The sequence below is a fragment of the Melanaphis sacchari genome, unplaced genomic scaffold (genome assembly GCF_002803265.2).
Source record: "Melanaphis sacchari strain LSU unplaced genomic scaffold, SCAv2.0 Contig2_pilon_pilon, whole genome shotgun sequence".
Lineage (NCBI taxonomy): Eukaryota > Metazoa > Arthropoda > Insecta > Hemiptera > Aphididae > Melanaphis > Melanaphis sacchari.
The window spans coordinates 6,499,560-6,518,505 of record NW_020271173.1 but is presented as its reverse complement, the minus strand read 5'-3'; the positions used below and the strand labels follow the sequence as shown (position 1 = coordinate 6,518,505).

General features: G+C 23.5%; 1 protein-coding gene and 1 non-coding gene across 2 annotated transcripts in view; one reads left to right on the top strand and one right to left on the bottom strand.

Moving 5' to 3' along the window:
- The window catches only part of LOC112595971, a 229,069-nt gene that overhangs the window by 94,749 nt on the left and 115,374 nt on the right, over positions 1-18,946 (bottom strand). The gene's annotated exons all lie outside the window — the stretch shown is intronic.
- Trnal-cag lies at positions 13,464-13,546 on the top strand. Its single transcript has one exon. It is a non-coding gene; the product is annotated as a tRNA-Leu (tRNA).

Genomic DNA, 18,946 nt, shown 5'->3' with positions numbered 1-18,946 from the left:
TGTAAGTAATTTTGAAGTTGAAAAATCATAAAATTTTTTGTGTTTATAACAAAGAATTAAAAATACTACACTATGTTTTCCCTAAGTTTTCCTTCAAGTAGCTATAGTAAAGATTCGAAGCATCATTATAAGAAAAATTTTAAGTGCTTTTGAATTTTAAATTTTTACGAAATAGCGTAACGATAACAATTTATCCTCAAACGATTTTAAATATTTCTTAATATTAAAAAAGTATAAATCGTAGATACTTGAAAATTTTACCAGTCATTTATATTGGCATTTTCTTTACATGATTTTATTTTCAAAATATTTTGACTTTTTTTGAGCTATTTATAGACAACTGAAATTTTCAATTTTTCTGAACATTTTTTTTTGAAGTGTCAATAAAATTTTTTGGCCCAATAAAAATACTTAAAAATTTAATACAAAGTTCCTCATAAGTTATTCTTATAGTGATTAAAAAATTTTAAGAATACATAGGCACAATTTTTTTTTATTAGCATTTGAAGTTTAAATGTTGACAAAAATTCGTCAAAACCATGAATATTTGCAAACTATTTTGTAGGTATAATTCATAAAAATTAATAATTAATTGATAAACCATGACTTTTCACAAATGCGTCCTAATTGAAAAATAAAATATTTGTTTCAAAATAGAATGTATGACAATATTTAAATATAATATACTCTAGACTGACAAATCATCTCCGTTCAGAATCGTTTTTCGTATACAATGATACCTATCATTGCATTCAAATTTAACCTACCCTAGTCCGAGGTTCACCCCACCTCCTAATGTGCAGCAGAGCGGTACCTACTTGCCCACTTTTTTTTGTTTAACATTTAAATATGATAGCAGTAAACATATTAAAATTAATTTTTATTATACATCAGTCATAAATCATAATTCTGAATGAAAAATCAAATGTAAAAATGTTTAGCTTATTTATTTTATACGAATATTAATTGTTTTATAGAAAACATAAAAATAACTTTCTTCTTTTAATCATTATTTTTCTAATTGAAAATACTAAGAATAGTTATTATTGTTAAAATGTATTAAATTTTAATTTAATGACTTAAATAACTTATTTTATTTTTGCACAACTTATGAAATAATTACGATTTTCCATTTTATATTATTGTTTTATAAATATTTTAAGAATTTAAATTTTAAATAACTTTTAGAACATTTAGTAAGTACATTTAAGTAAATAAATGGAATTTATTTTACTTTTATTTGTGTTTTTAATATTAAATAAAATCATTTTTTCTTTATACAATGACAATTTTAATTTCAATATTTTTAGATTCTGAACGATACGATATATGTATTGATTTTACAATTATGTGTATGTTATGTGTGTTTTTTTTCAATTATCATTATATAAGGCAATAAAAATACTTAGATTTTAAATTTTGGGGGTGGTTTCTTAAAAAAAAAATGGTTTTAGTTGTTATTCTTGGGGAGATAAATTTAGAAATTCTATGATACTTATCTTAATAATCGGGAAAGACGAAAAAAAAAATTAAGAAAAATTGAAATTTTATATTAAATCAATTTTTGACAATATTGATTTTCATATTTTTATAGTTAAAAAACAACTAACCGTAGAAACTTGAAACTTTCACAAAGTCTAAATTTAAAACTTGGAGGAATTTGCATATTTAAAAGATAAATAATAACATTTATTATTTTCATGTAATATAAAAACATTATTTGTCGAAACTTAAAACTTTTACCTATACTATGAATTTTACTATTCCTAACGATATTTCCAAAATATATAGATTGATTTTTAAAATATTATTATTACTTTATTTATACATTAACTTATTCATATTGTTTTATATTAAAGGGTGTTATTGACTTAAAAGTTAATATAAATAAAAAAAGTAAATCTACCTACCAAAATACTATAATACTTTAATATTGATATCATTAAATTTACTCAGTGATTAGGCTAACAGAATGTCTCTGTTCAGAATTGTTTTTCATATAAAATGATATATCATAGAATTCAAATTTGATTCATTGCAGTAACCTTCTACCCACCTATTAACAGCAGATCAATACCCACTTTTCTACTTTTGTATTCAATGAGCTCAATTATTTACATGGTAAGTTGCATTAAAATAAAAATATTTTATAGTATTTAAAATCAATATGTATACACAGCCAATAAGTTTATATTTTATTTACAATATCATATGGAAATAGAAAATATAAATACTTACTATTTATTATAATTAGTTATTCTTGTTGAACTATAAGCAGATTTAAACTGTGATAAAAAAGTTTTATTTATTTATTGGTAAATCATTTCATCCAAAACAATTTTAAATTATATTATATTAAAATATTAACCACTACTAGTCGATTTCGAACAATTCAAATATAATATACTCTGACTTATAAGATAATTCATAGATATTCATATTATTTACTACTATTGAAATAATGCAGTTTCAAACACGTTTAATGTTTATATGATCATATTATACATTAGGATGCCAAATAACTACTCCATTATTGATGATCAAACGAATCCATGAAAAATAGAGAGTGTGAATAAAGATGGTGAAAGCGAGGAGAGATGTATTATGCTTAATAAATTCGAAAAGATAGAGGGAAGGAGTTAAATAAAAACTTAGATTTTTTATTAAAGTGAGGGGGTTGTCAGGGGAATTTGAGTTTCCCTGAATAATGTTTTCTTGAAAATGTCATTTAGTGACTTTTTTTAAATTGAGATTAATATTATCATGCTAAGTCCATGTAAAGAGAATATAAAGTTCTATTTGTAGTGGTAAAAATCTGCGTGAAAATGTATTTTACAAAATATTGAAAAATATTCATTTACAATAAAATAAATTGTAGTATTATACGTAATGAGTATTATGCTGTATTAATATAAGGAAAATTATTATTTAAAAGTGGAATAACAAAAAACTTTTATAAGTAAATACAATTTAAAAATCTACTTACATATTTACTTGTTTAACAAAACAATATAAATGTTTTATTTTTTTTTTTTTAAATAACCTAACATTTGCGTTAATCTATATTATTAAACATATACTCCTACATGTAAGTCATAAATGATCATTCATCACAATGATATTTTTACAATTTTCCTTTATTAATAATAAAATATCTTGCTTGAATAATATAATTATTTATTATTAAATATGTAAATATCAATATACAGTTACTAACTAAAGAGCAAACAAAAATACTAAAGAATTAATCTAAGGTTATAATCAAATTTAAAAATAAAAAAGTATTATCATTTTATTCAATTTTTTTTAAAAATACAATTATATATACGAAATTAAATAACAATAGAGCATATTTTCCATATTTTTTCTTATCATTTACATATATGAATATTTTCATTTACTAGAAAAAGTCTTAAAGGAAATAAGTCATCCAAATATAATATTGTAAATATTTTTGCAGCTCTTAACTCAAAAATGTTTATTTAAACTTAAAATATTGTTTGTATGAAAATATTAAATTAACACTTGGAGAAAATTTCAAGTTTCTACGGTTTTTCTTTTTTTAATCATAAAAAAATAAAGAAATCAATCTCATCAAAAACTGATTTAGTACAAAAATTCCAGTTTTTCTTTCTTTCTTTTGTTTTTCTTGTTTATTAAAGTAAGTACTAGAGAAATGGAAAATAGATCAATTCTGCTACCAAAAACTACTACTGAAATTAAAATTGAAGCATTTGTACTATCCTATAAGGTGATAACTGACACAACATTGAAAAATCAATGCATTCACCGTTCGCTTAGAATATAAAACTAATTAGATACATATTTCATAACACATTTTTAAATTTGTTTTACTTGAAATTTATTTTATTTTTATTTTTTTATGTGATTCTCAGTTGGATAAATGTTAATAGGAAAAAGAATTCTTTCGATTGACATACAAGAACCAAATACCTACTTATAATATATTATATTGAATTTCACTACTTAATTTGGAATAGTTTGAATTTCCAAAACGAGTTTTTCCATGTAACGAGACATACTTATTTAACATTATCGAATTATTATGTTTTAAATTTACTATTGAATATCCTTAAATTGTATATAAATATACTATTAGTTATCCCCATGCTCTATTTGTTGCCGTACTAAATGCATTCGTATAAAATTTGATTGCCTAATGGCTAATTACTCATAAGTTCTTATGTGAAAATAAATATACCTATTTGTACGTATACTTCACATGAATAATACAAACCTAAGATATGTAGTATCTGATACCCAAATTTATATATATTCATATTATAAAAAATTTATTTCGATTTCATCTATAATAGATGAAATGTCTTACAGACTTAGACAATCAACTTAAATACAATTGACGTGATTAAATTTTTTTGGTTTATTTGTAGCATTAAAATCTTTTTTAATTCAATTTCCAAAAAATACCAATTGTTATTTATAATAAATAATGTATAAATTTAAACAAATTTAAGTATTTTATATAGCATATGCTTACATATATTATATTTTAAATTTTTGATAATGTTTTGAAAAATGTCTGCCCCTTCAATCACTTTAAACAAAACTTAAATCCACTAAATTCCACCACCGCTATACATGATTTATTTTATGTATATTATTCACAATATCACCTTGACTTTTAACATGATTATGAAGACACATAACCTTCATAACCATCTAATAATTTAACTTGCATATGTTCGTATATTTTTGGTACCTAGTTCCTACCTATCTAAAAGATAAAGTCGTAATCGATTTCCACCGATATCTATCATAATTATTAAGTACTATTTACTAGTTACTATTATTATTATATATTTTATAGAATGTATATATAATAACTATTACTATTATTATTACATGTTAATTGTGATAGATAGTTACTTATTGATCATTCAACATGCTGCAGAACTCATGGATATCGTTGCCATATATATAATGATATTGATAGGAAATTTCATAACAATAATTTTTTAATTATTGTTTATTTTTACATATTTTTTATTTTAATGAAAGAGTTGCACTATATCTCTAATTACAATATCCCAAAATTAAGGAATATGTGTGTACTTATATTTATATAGTTCAGTATAGTGACATTTAATAAATGTATTATGATACTTATAAATTGTATTTCTGAATTAAATTTAAAAATATTTTAAACTTTAAAATTCCATTATATCAATAAACAAATCAAGGTTGTATTGAACATGAAATATTTAAAATATGTTTTAAAATTTCTAGAAATATCCTTTAAAAAATATATCAAAAAAAGAAAAAAAATTGATTTTCCAAAATTTAACATTACTTTATAGAAGTAAAATAATTAGTAATTAATGTTAAATTATTCCTTGCAGAAAAAAAATAGGATTATAATACATTTTTATACAACTTCATCAACCAATTCAAATCAAAATATTTTAATGTATGTAAGTATAATACCATGTCTATATTTGTAGTCATATTATATCATTGCAATATAATCGTAATACAACCCTTGTTTAAATTATTTTCATGTTCGATTTTTAAAGCATGCTATAGTGTTTATTCCGATTATTCGCTATAACAATATCTATTCTATACTTGAGTTGAATCGGAATTTTACTTGCATATTATTAAGTAGCTCGTTTAATCAGTATTTACGTGGTAATATGTAATAATTATTCCTATATTTTATGGTTTACAATTTGCCAATATGTTTTTTTTAATATTTAAAATGAGTAGCGAGTGTATTATAATATTTATTTAGTTAAACGTATTATTTTGGTTGAAAATTTCTATCAATAGATTTCCTCCGTAATAATGTCATTCAGTTTCTATTATTATACATTTATGATTCATAATATTTATTTACTCTATTTTTAAATATAGACTACCAATACAGTTTCATAATAAAAATATTGTTTTTGTTATAAACTTAAATAAATTGTGTAGATTTTATAGTAGCTAATGGAAATTTATTGATCAACATGTTTATATATCATATAGCTTTCTTTTTCTGCCAGTAAAATATAAATCCTTGTATAATGCAATTAGATCATATAGTATTATTATACACTCAAACTATTTTCAACACTCAGTTACAACTGTTACAAGTAACCACTAATTATTCTAAGTGTCATATTAAATAGTCGATTTTTCAAGGTTAGGTCCAAGATGAACAAGACGCCACGTAAATGACCTTTCAACCTTTAATTTAATTTTCATATAAACCATCGTTACTAATTATATTAACTAAGTGAAAATGTTATGTACAATAAGAGCAATGGTGTCTACGGTATCTACGTATTAATTGTAAAATTCATTATTTTCTCATGTTTATATCGATTAAAATAAACAGCTATAATTTATTTTATTGTTTTCTTAGCTTATTATAATTAAAATATTCAATAAATAAAATGTTGAATAGGGTTTTTAATAAAACACTTTTCAAATATTTAATTTTGTTTCAAGTGCGACAGAATTCTGTAATCGTAGTTAGATGATATTATTCTATAAAAAAAAAATTTTCAGCACTAATCCAGCTACTTAGTATTCAATGACAAGAAATCCGCCTATGTCATTTGAAAAAACGATATATCATTTTAAAATGAGACTTTAAGTATACTTCACTTACAAATATTAAAACAAAATCTAATATTACCACGACGGTCACTATTTTATTTTTTTAAGTCCTATTAGAATTGAAAAAAATAATCTCATTACTACAAAAAGACAAATTTATATCAAAAAAGTAAATACCTAATTTTAATAAACTATTGTGTGATTTTTATGCAATAATACACTTCATCTTTACGGTTAATTATTAAATTAGCCTTGAGATTGATTCATCTTTAATAGTCTAAATATTAGACACTAGCTAAGTAGAAATATGTATAAAAATAATTATTTTATTTTAGTTTTTTCTTAGTAGTTCTTAACCGATTTTTCGAGGAACAGTAATAACCGTATGGTCCGTATATGTGCATTACTATATTACTGTAGTGGCCCTAATACATGTGAACTATTATGATATAGTATTATTAGAATATAGATTTTAAATATGTATATATATTAAAATTAGTTTAAGTCTAGTAAAAATGTGATTGTGTACAGACAATTTTAATTTATTTAAAATTATAATAAGTAAATGTTTTAAGATTGTATAAAACATATGTATCTTAAAATCTAACAAATATTGTTTTAAATACTAATAGTATTCATTATTTTATATTTTGATATTCGATTTAACCTACATTTCAATCCCAAATGTTTATTAAATATTAAAGGTTTAGATATTTAAATACTTTAAATTTATATCTCCCGAAGTTTAAACTAGATTTAATTCACTATTTAATATCATTCTAAAATTTAGAGATTAGAGTATTTTTCATATTCTTTAAGGAAATTTTAGATATAAAAATCAAAAATCACATACAATTTTAAAACCAAAACTCTACTTAGAATCTATAATCTTTAATTTGTATGAATTTAAATCTGTATTATGTATCTGTAAACTACAATTAATAATATTATAAAATATATATATAAATTTTTCGATAATTTTAAATTTTTAGTTTGACCTTTTTTCATCTTAGGAATTTTTGTGACAAAATGTATAACTTATATAAGAATTTGATTATTAGGATAGTGTAATTTTTTGTAAAACATATCGTATAAAACTATTGCATTTTGAGTAATTGTATTTATTTTAGGTTGGAATGAAGTGATACATATCGTATAAATTAACAATATACCCATACGTGAATATTGGAAAGTATAATATGAATTATAATGATTGAAAATTTTTTATGTTCGAAGGCTTTGTAAAATTTTTCACTTCCTAGATAACGATTATTAAAGTATACGAGTAGATTATAGTAGATTTTTGTAGCTAAGAATTTAAGTATTTAATATTATATTAAAGTTAGTGGTATATTTGGGATTTATATATGAGTGAGAGGAGTTAAAAATAATTTTCTTAGCATAGTTCTGTGTAAATATTAACCTTGGACCCTTATAAAATACTCAGCTTAAACCCCCCTTCCAAAATATGTATTGGATAATAGATAACAAAAAAAAATTGTATTTTTAAAATGTATGAAGAACGAGCTGCAATATTGTTTCTCAAATTTGACTATTATCGATATTGAAAAAAGAATACATGTATATTATAGGAAATATATAATTTAAAAGCTACTTACAAATATTAAAATGTAATAAAACAATATAGGGAGCTTTTATTCACATTAAATATACATATATATATATATATATATATATATATAAATTCTACAAGAACTTACTCAAAATTTGGCCCTAGACCTAGACCTAGTTGTACATATACTACTATAAAGGGAAATACAATTTATAAGAAAAATTATTGAAATGTCAAAATAATAATTAAAAAATTCATCGAATATTAAATAATGATGGTTATATTCAAATTTCTGCGGTGGTAGCGATAAAATGCAGTAGAACATAAAATTTACCTCTACTACGAAAAAACTGTCGATACATTACAATTTCATCACTATTACGTCATATTGCTTTTTACTTTTTTATTTTTTATATAATATATGCAATCATTAAATTTATAGATATTATTAACTGAGGCAACCATGTATAAAGCATATTATGGTAAAAAAATAATTTTTTCTTTAATTGGATGCGCTTTAATACTGATTTATTGCATTATAACTAATAAACTTATATATATATATTTACCACATATTATATAACTCCACCATTTAATCCTCCTTTAGAAACTTACGAGCATATCGAGTATCTTCAATCCATAATACATTTTTAAATTAATATTTTGTTTACAGAAATATGTATAATAGTAGTAAGTAGGTATTTGTTGAACATAAAGTATAAATAAACGTATTGTAACACACATACATGAATATTTTTAATAACATAAATTTCAGCAGTCGTACAATTGTAAAATTGTATGAATACGATTATAAATTAATATAGTTTATATTGTATTATTAAATTGTATACTACATTTTATTAAATCCCAATAAAAAAAAATAAATAAATAAATAAAAAAATAATATATATTATATATGTAAGTATCTATATCCACAAAAATAATGGTTCCATCAAGATAGTTACAAACACTTTTTTTTTTAAATTTTATTTATAAATACAACTGTTTCAGTGGTATTATTCATCGTACGAACATTACCTACCAACCCTTTACGTGCAAAGAATACCATTTTTAAACTGATGCTTGGTGAAAAATATAAAACTAGCTTTGTAAATACATTCAATATAACCATTTAAAATTCATAAAACATTTTTTTTTTTTTTTTTATCGTTAAATCAATATTAAATATCTTAATTTTATGTTTGTTCAATTATCATTATGCATTATAATTTAAAATTGAACAATAGGTAATATTATTTAATGCTATAATCTTTAAGCTATAAAAATGGAAAAAAAATAATATTTTTCCAACAACTAAATATAAATATATTTTACATCAAAAATCATATAAAATAAATTGAAAAATGATATAAAAAAAATATTATAAATATTGTTATAATTATTATATATATATATATTTTTTTTTTTTTGTTTAGTGGGAAGTGTTCTAAAAAGTTCTTACTCGTCCTTTATAATTGATGCTAAATTACCAAAATAACATAAACTATTTGTTTTTATTTTTTCCAATAGAGAACGAACAATAACGTAATCGTTTTAAAATGACTGAACAAAAACTATAAACTTTTTTGTAACAAACATATTATAACTAACGTAATATAATTTCAAATGTATATATATATATATGTGTGTGTGTGTGTATATAATACATATGTAGCATATTGTTAATGTATTTTACGTAATAAAACATGATTGTTTTCTGTTTTTATTGTTATGTTACAAATTTTATTGGAAGGTTCACATATTTATCTTCACCAATTATACTTGCACGTTATATTTATGATATTAATAATTATGGTATATTGTATTAAAAAGAGAAATGATCAAAGAACACAGACCAAAAAGAAAATAGATACCTACCTTTAATAATCAAAAGGATCTACCAGGATTACAAAGAAATGTATCTACAAAAAGGTTGCAGTACGTTCAAACGAGCTGGTTAATGGTGGGTCAAATAAGGAAGAAAATAAAATCTAAGAAAATACTCGGCGGATAAGGCAGGTACATAACAGGAAACGGCTATAAGTGTAAGTATTCTTTAGAAGTATCGGAGAATAGTAGTACAGATTGTTGGCCAATTTCGATTCAACTACAATTTCACTGTTTTTTACTTCTTATGTACAATAACAATTTAGCAATTCTACATTTTACTCTAAATTAAATAAAAGAATACTACAAGTGTGCATGCTCTAATTTACGATTTTAAATTATTTATCGTGGATAGAAAAGTATAATAAACTGAAATGCTGGATTATACCCTTGACATTATTCATAAACTAATATCATTCCAATAAAAATTATTATTATTATTGGTTAATATTAACTAAACAGTATTAAACATATTGTATTATGTAATTATAATTTTATGTAGACAGATATTTAAAACAAAAAGTAATAATAAAATATAATTACTTAGAACAAAAATAAAAACATTTTTAGAATTTTTTAGTAGGTTTACATAAGACCAAGGTGTTATTTTTAAAAATATTTTTCTATGTTATAAGGGCTGAGGGATAATGCAAACAGTTCTCAAGATTTTATTTGGATTTTATATGCATGTGTACTTAGGTACTTACACACTTTATTCAGTGAAACTACATTAAATTTAATGATAATCTATAATTCAATAGTTGTGTACATATAATTTTTAGGTAACTGATGAGCGTCTTACCTTGAGACTGTGGTGCAACCAAGATTTATTTAAGAGGGGGAGGGGGGGTACTGTTTTTTGTTCTTTTCCTTAAATAATACATACATTTTATTGCTTAATAAACAAAATTATATTATTTAATATATTTTTGCATTTTTAAATTTATATTTATAATGTATATCAATTAATTATTTTTATTATACCAGTTAAATTATGGTATAGTCATTAAACATTAGTTTTAAAATTGATGTGATCTACACATTGAATTCAATACGTGTTATCAACAAAATGCTAAATCTAATAATCAATCTAATTAATAAAATTTGATGAAAATTTCAGGGTAACTTTAAAAAATAAAAATAAATACTATGAGAAACATAAGTTAAGGGGGGTGTCCGGACCCGAGGCTTATACCCCTGGGTTGAGGCATCACTCCGATCATAATCCTTAGAAAACAGACGATGTGTTAGTCGGACCAAAAATAATAAGGCTTATTAGGCAAATTTTACAAGACTAATTTCAACATCTTACGTCTTCACGTTTGTGCATTACTATATTGCGTAGTCTTTAAGTTTACTTTAACGTTTAACGATATATGTATTATTGAGTTATAAAATTATACATTCGTGGACGATAACAAAAATGGCTTAATCCAGAATTGAAAACAGACAGAGAAAAATAAAAATATCACGGTTACCTATAATAATTTAATCATCCGTATAATTTAACTTGTAGGTAACGTGTTACCGACATTTTGTTATATACGCCTATTAAATATACAGAACGCAACAAAACGAGGTGTAGTGAAAATTTGGCTTTAAAGATATTTATTGACGGCGGTTAACTTTACCGTAATCTAAAATGTTTAGGTACAAATACGTTTGGTGGTGGCGTGGTTTACCTAGATAGGTATCTACTTACTAGCAAATAACCACGTTATTTTCCATCGTTGTAACTTACACTCACGTCTTTGTGCATTTATTAATATATTCCATTATTACAGCTATTATTTGACTAATTTATCAATCTGACAATAATCTCTCATTTTAAGCACACATTATAATATTTTGAGAAAAAATTATAAAAATAGGCATGTTTTTTTCTTAAATAATGATTGAACCAAGTTTCGGATCATCGAGTTGTTTTTAAAATCAGACAGGGACAAATGCCCATCTTGCCACCTTACCACCATCACCAAATGATACCACAGCAGAATGTGTATATTAATAGGAATACCGAATAGTAGTGGTTAGAGGTCTGAAGACATGTACTGTGGCACTACACGACTAATGCCAGAACATTATGGTGGTCACGTTGAGACCGTTGGTATAAGTCTTGTAAATTAATAAATTTGCGAGCTTCATCATTTTCAGTCAGACGAAACGTGTTGTTCGTTTCCTGAGAATTACAAGTCGAGCTGTACCGTTAGGTACAGATTCTTTACTGGGATATGCACATTATGCTGCAGTTGTCAGGTGGTATTCATTCAAGTGCGCTTCAACAACAGCTTGTTTATTGTGACGTATATGCACATTTAAATTTTAATAAAAAATAAATATGCATAGGTAACTTTAAATATAAGCACTTAATTAAAACTGTGATGTACTGCATAAAGTGATCACCGCTGAAAAAACGCTTTTTTTTTCTTTTATTATTAACCCTTTTAGTCCCAAATTGTGTTGGTTCTATACATGTGACCAAACTAAGAATTATTTTGAGTTTGAGAATTTTTTGATCACTAAGTCTTAAGTTATTGAGACATGCCATTGTAATGGCAGTTGGGCGTTAAAGGTTGTGATTTTCTATGCCATCTTAATGACAATCGAGCAACAACGAATATGAATACAAAACCATAAATCAAGTATTTTTATTTTTTTAATAAATCTTAAATATTTTATAATTATAAAAAAAAAAAAAAATGTTTTACCAATCAAATAAATAGTATTACAAAAAAGAAACAGTTAAATATAAATCAACAAAGCAATATTGACATTTTTATTGATAGGAAATTTATGATGATTATGATGCCCAATTGCCATGTTAATGGCATAATGTTTACGGCACAATAAAATGATAATGATAAGTAATAAAAATTACAAAATCATTTCATAATCTGTAAACAATAACAGTTTAGTTTCTAGAAAATAAGTATGGAATTTTTAGTGTTTGTATTATTTTGGAATTATAAGAAAAGGTGATATTATGAAGAGAAAAAAAAATTCTGATAATTTTGTTATCAATTAATTTATTTTATACTATCACTTTTTTTGGGTCCGTATTAATTCCTTATTATTTTTGACGTATTCTATACATGTGTTAACATAGCAAAAATAATTTGAATTGAATTTTATAATGACGTTTCTTTTATTATGCCATTAAAATAGCACTAGGAATTAAAAGGTTAAATTAAAAATTATATTACACGTACCAAGGTAAATCTTATTTTAAGTATTTACTATTAATACGTACTTTCTATCACGCTGCTATAATTAATTATTTCAAAAATGTTAAACTGTAGTAAAATAAATTCGTTATTTATAATATACTTATTATTAAACAATTAATTTTTATTTCGATATTAATTATAGATTAAAATCTAGTTAAATAATGTTAATAATAACTGTGTAAAACATCGTCAGGATGGCCGAGTGGTCTAAGGCGCTGCGTTCAGGTCGCAGTCCACTCTGTGGGCGTGGGTTCGAATCCCACTTCTGACATTTAAATTTTGCAATTTTTTTTTTTACTTTATTAATCATTACCAACATGTTTCTTAATAATTATTGTTTACTGAATAATAAAATTAAAACAATTCCATACCATATACAAATTATTATAATAATAAAATTATTGTTTTTAAATATTTATGAATTAAGTTTACCTATTCTACAAATTTGAAAACAATTCAATTAATAATATTCATAACAACCTTGTTCGTCGCTGTCTAAACATATGGCTATAATACATAAATATTTACAACTTGATTCATAAGTATTATATAAAATAATATGGGAGATATTTTAAAGCAGATTTGAATGTACTTTAACCGACTTCCGGAACCGACGATCAAAATAAAGAAAAATCATTGATTAAATATACAATACATAATACAGTAAGTTTAATCAATGATAAAAGATAAAAAAAATAAATACATTATTGTAATAAATTTTATATTATTTTATTGTTATTAATATGTACATTTAAAGAACGCCTATACATATAGAATAAAAGTTTTCAATCTATATTAGAGGTAAATGTAAAATATGCATAAAAATAAAATGTGTATATTTATTAAGAGTGATTATTGATTATGTGGTTTAAAGTTGTACAATAAAAATAGTAACTCTGCTTGTAATATAACAGGTATTATATTTAGTAGACCATTTAAGGACATACCTATTTACATTTAATTTTAATGATTATGACTTACAATTTATAAATTCTCAATTAATTGTAGGTATTTATTCTTATAATAAGAAATGATTCAAAGTGGAGATTAATTTTTCAGCATGTATAAAGACTTTTTATTATGTATTTATGGTATGCTATTAGTAGGTAATTATCATTATTTTTTTATTTGTTAGTTATAACTTATAAATAAAGTAAAATAAACTAATTTTTACAAAAAAAAAAAAAAAAATCACATAATTTATATTATAACATTATTTTACGTACATAATAATTGATAAAATTTGCTGCAATTATATTAACTTACAAGTTACAAGTAAATAAACTAATTTACTACAAAAGTTAGGACGGTGTGATTAGATTGGTCTTATAAGTAGTTTTAAATTCATATTGATATATTGGAAATTGAATTGTGTATATTGTACACCTACAGTATAATTAATAATATTAGAACAATTTACATGCAATGCCAAGCCCCTACGAATAACACTTCATGAATTCCAATAAAATAACTATAATTGTGTTGTTTAGTTTAAGCATCAAATTTTTCCGAACTTGTAATGTATAAAAGAACAATAAAATTGTAAAAATATATTTTTAATATAATTAAATAATTCGTAAATTTTCGAGATTTTGACAAAATTTGAATATCAATTGTTCAAATTACCACAAAAAGTGTAAATAGATTTCACATTTTTTTTTTTTTAATTTCTAGTAAAAACTTATTTGGAACTTAACATTAAATTTTAAGGACTTTTTGACTAAAAAACAAACATTGCATCATAAAATCATAAAACATAGTTCTTTTAAATTAAAATTATATGATTTTAACAATCAGTTTTCACAAATGTCATCTCTAGTCACACTACTATTAGGTTTAAAAGCTTTATGATTTATTTTAGGGGTCTTTGACAAGAAGAGATGAATGAAAATAAAGAAGAGAAAATAGAAAGGAGGAGAACGAAATAAAAGATAGGGGCGTCTTTAATGTAGTTGGGCGAGGACTAGCTAATATTAAAGATAAAAATAACGATAAATTATTATTGTAATATTATATACTTAGGTATCGATTCACATTGTCTTACGTTGAGTTTTCCATATAATTGAAAAGCAAAAAAAAAAAAATGTAACTAATACTGATAATAATAATATTAATAAAAATAAAAACAATAAAAAATAAATAAACATTCGCAAACAAGACAACACCGCCCTTTTTTTTTTTTGTTTTTACTCTTTTAGATTAGGTTTGTTTTTTCTCATTTGTTTCCTCGAGCCTTCTGATGAGGTCAACTCAGAGCTCGTTACAAAATCCTGCGATGTTTAATAGTCTTGGCAACGGATCAACTATACGACTTAGCCAAAATAACGTTAACGCATTGTAGTATTTTTACCAACCCTCCTACGTTCTTACTTTACCCGCATCCGTAAGATTTTAGATGTTCATATATACACATACATGCACACATATACTCGCATATTAGATACATAATTATGAATCTAAAGAAATAACAGAATCAACCTACAAAGAGTTAACGAGATGACAAACCTTAAGACTATATGATAGTACATTTAATTATTTTTTCCATCTACGAAATTTTAGGTAGTAAATAAAGTAGAAAAAAGAGAAAATTACACTTTTAAAATGTAGTATATAGTATACCTATATATTTTGTTGATATAACCTCTTATTCGAGCCGATTGTTTACTGTTTTATAACTATATATAGATGGTTCGTTTCATTTAAGACGATCCAAAAAAAAAAAAACCATTTTCTAACAGAATATAATTTATTTATTTATAGGAACTTTAATTTTCACATTAGTACCAAAATAGATGTTGAAAATTGTTGACTCTTTAGTTATTTTAGCTGTGACAGATTTTAAATGTATCTGAAATCAATTAAAATAAAGGGTAAAGAATTATTCATTAGCTGAATACAAACGTAATAAACGCATAAAATATATAATATTTTAAATACATTTTTACTTTATATTTCGACATTCACATTAATATTTAATCTTATCAGTTACTCGTAGGATTTTAACTTATTATATTAAATAGTGGATGTTTGCATTCATAGATATTTAAATTCATTGATCATAGGTAATATTGAAAATAAGGCAATGTATACAATTTTAAATAGTTAAATATTAAATTAATGTGTGCAGAAAAAAATATGATAAATTATAAATCTCAAACTTTTTACAAACTACTTGATTTTAACAATGGTTTTAGTAAAATAAAAAAAAAAAAAATAGTAAAAATAAATTTTAAAAAAATTATTGATTTTAGATACATTTTTCTAACTTAAATCTTAAACTTTAATATTATATTATATATCACAAGAGATTTATTTCATGTCATAATTTAAAAAAAATTTGTTTCATCTTGTTTACTTTTTCCTAAGTGTTTTGAATTATTTACATATTTTCCGGTACTTTTCGTAAGAGAGTGGAATACAAAGTAGGCTTCTTGAATAAGACAACAAGGTCGGTTGTTGTTTGTTAAATTTTGAAAATTGCGACTTTCCAATGGATCCCAAAAGAATAATTTGGAAAATATATTTCTAGAAGTTTACTTACTATTAAATTTTAATATAAGTACTAACAATTTTATAGGTAATAACTAGTAACAATAAAACAATGTATTATCTATTTACTATACATTGTATTATGATAAAATAAGTAAATGATAATAAAATATTGTTATAGAATAGAGGCTGTACAAGTCACAAATTTCCAATCTCTAGCATTGATATATTTATTTATTTATTTTTTTGAATTATACCAATAAAACTAAAAATTGGTTTTATTAAAAACGAATAAATCAAAAATTGGATCATTTTTTAACAGTTTTTTTTTTTTTTTTAATTCAGATTATATGTGATCTGCAAAAAAAGTTATGTATAATTTAACAGATGGGAGTACAATAAGACATTTATAATTAAAATAATTGTGCTGTTACTTTTGATTTTTTGTAATTTTATTTTCATTTGTATGAATAATTAGCTTCTTTACTGTGATCAGAAAATATGTTCGCTCAAAAAGTAGGGATGGTTTACTGTATGAAACAAGACATAAAAGTGAAATCATCTTATACATTCGCGCACTGTAGGACACATACCTATAGCGACTGTAAGGTGCATCATTACACAGACGATTAGTCTTGTCTCAGGTTTGTCTTATACTCCTGTACGTTATAAATCGTTCAACCATAAACCGCACAATGTAATGTTAAACATGTTGATAGAAAAAATTATGACAATTATTTCGTTAAAGGTAAAAATAATTAATATTTTATGATTTTTTTTTTTTTTTAATAATGACTAAAATTTAATTTAATATATCGGCAAAAAAATAATATAACGTTTAAATTGTAAATAACTTTAAATATATTATTATTTATAAGAATCAATAACTTTACAAAATGTAATTTAATTACGTAAACTAATACTTATTTTCTAAATGAATTATATTATGTATAGCAAATTATGTGAAAATAAGAGCTATAGATCTTTTAATTAAGGTGTGGATGTATTATATGTTTATTAATTCTGATCGGAATAAGAAAATATGAAACTATAAATAATACACATTGTGAATAAATTGAAAATAAGTATAAAAACAAGTTTTCATAGAATACAAATTCGAATTTGGAATAATCATATTTTAATCATTTTGGAATTACAATAATTGAATAATATAAAACATGCTATAAATTATATTAAAACGTAGTGACAAGGTTCTTTTCTTTATAAATATATATTCAAAGTCTGTAGCTAACAGATCTTCTGATTGTACTAAGTTATAGCAAAATTTATTTAACCGTGAAAAATAAATTAAAATAAGCAAACGGCGTGTTTTGTGTAAGGAGTATGAGGGGACTGAGATGGGGTGTAATTAAATTTGTCTGTAAAGTAATCTGAGAAATGTTACCTAATGTCAGGGATGTTGTACTACGTTTAAACTGGGACTTAATAGAAAAGTCGTTGATGAATAAAGTTTAAAAAAAAAAAAAAAAAAAAACCATCAACTCGTGTGACATACGCCTGAGTAGATTAATTATTAATTAATCGTATTGAGAATTTTACTGAAACAATATCCATATACTATGAGAATATTTGTATACATGTAATATGTAAAGCGTAATAAATGTGCGGTTTGTATATTATAGGGGCAATAACGAGTTGGAATTTTTGGCTATGTCGGCATTGCCAGAGATAAATCAATTTCGGCGGAGAGGGATTCGCGCGACCGGCGATATACCCTGATAGGGGTCTCATAAATAGTCCGGAAGGGTCGTTTTTGGTGTCAACTTCATGTTCAATTGCACACCCCCCTTATACGCCGCGCGTACAGCGTGCACTGATTTTTCGGGTTTCATGCGTACTATATTAAATTAATGTCGATTGAACGAATGTCAAACGTCGACACTGACCGTCGCGATTGTGTATAATATTATAGCATATATCAGCAAGAATTATTAAACCATAAAAGGCCACTAATAGTACTGTATGATGTACGTTTTGTATTAAGTTATGGAATATTAGCTAGAAATATCATATTAATACCATAGAAATATAAACATAATACAGTGACCGATTGTTAAATATTCGTCTTGTTTTAGTTACCTTGATACTACATATAGGTGTGCTGTGGTATTAAATATTAAACCATATTAAATTACAAATCTAATTGGAAAATGATAAAAAT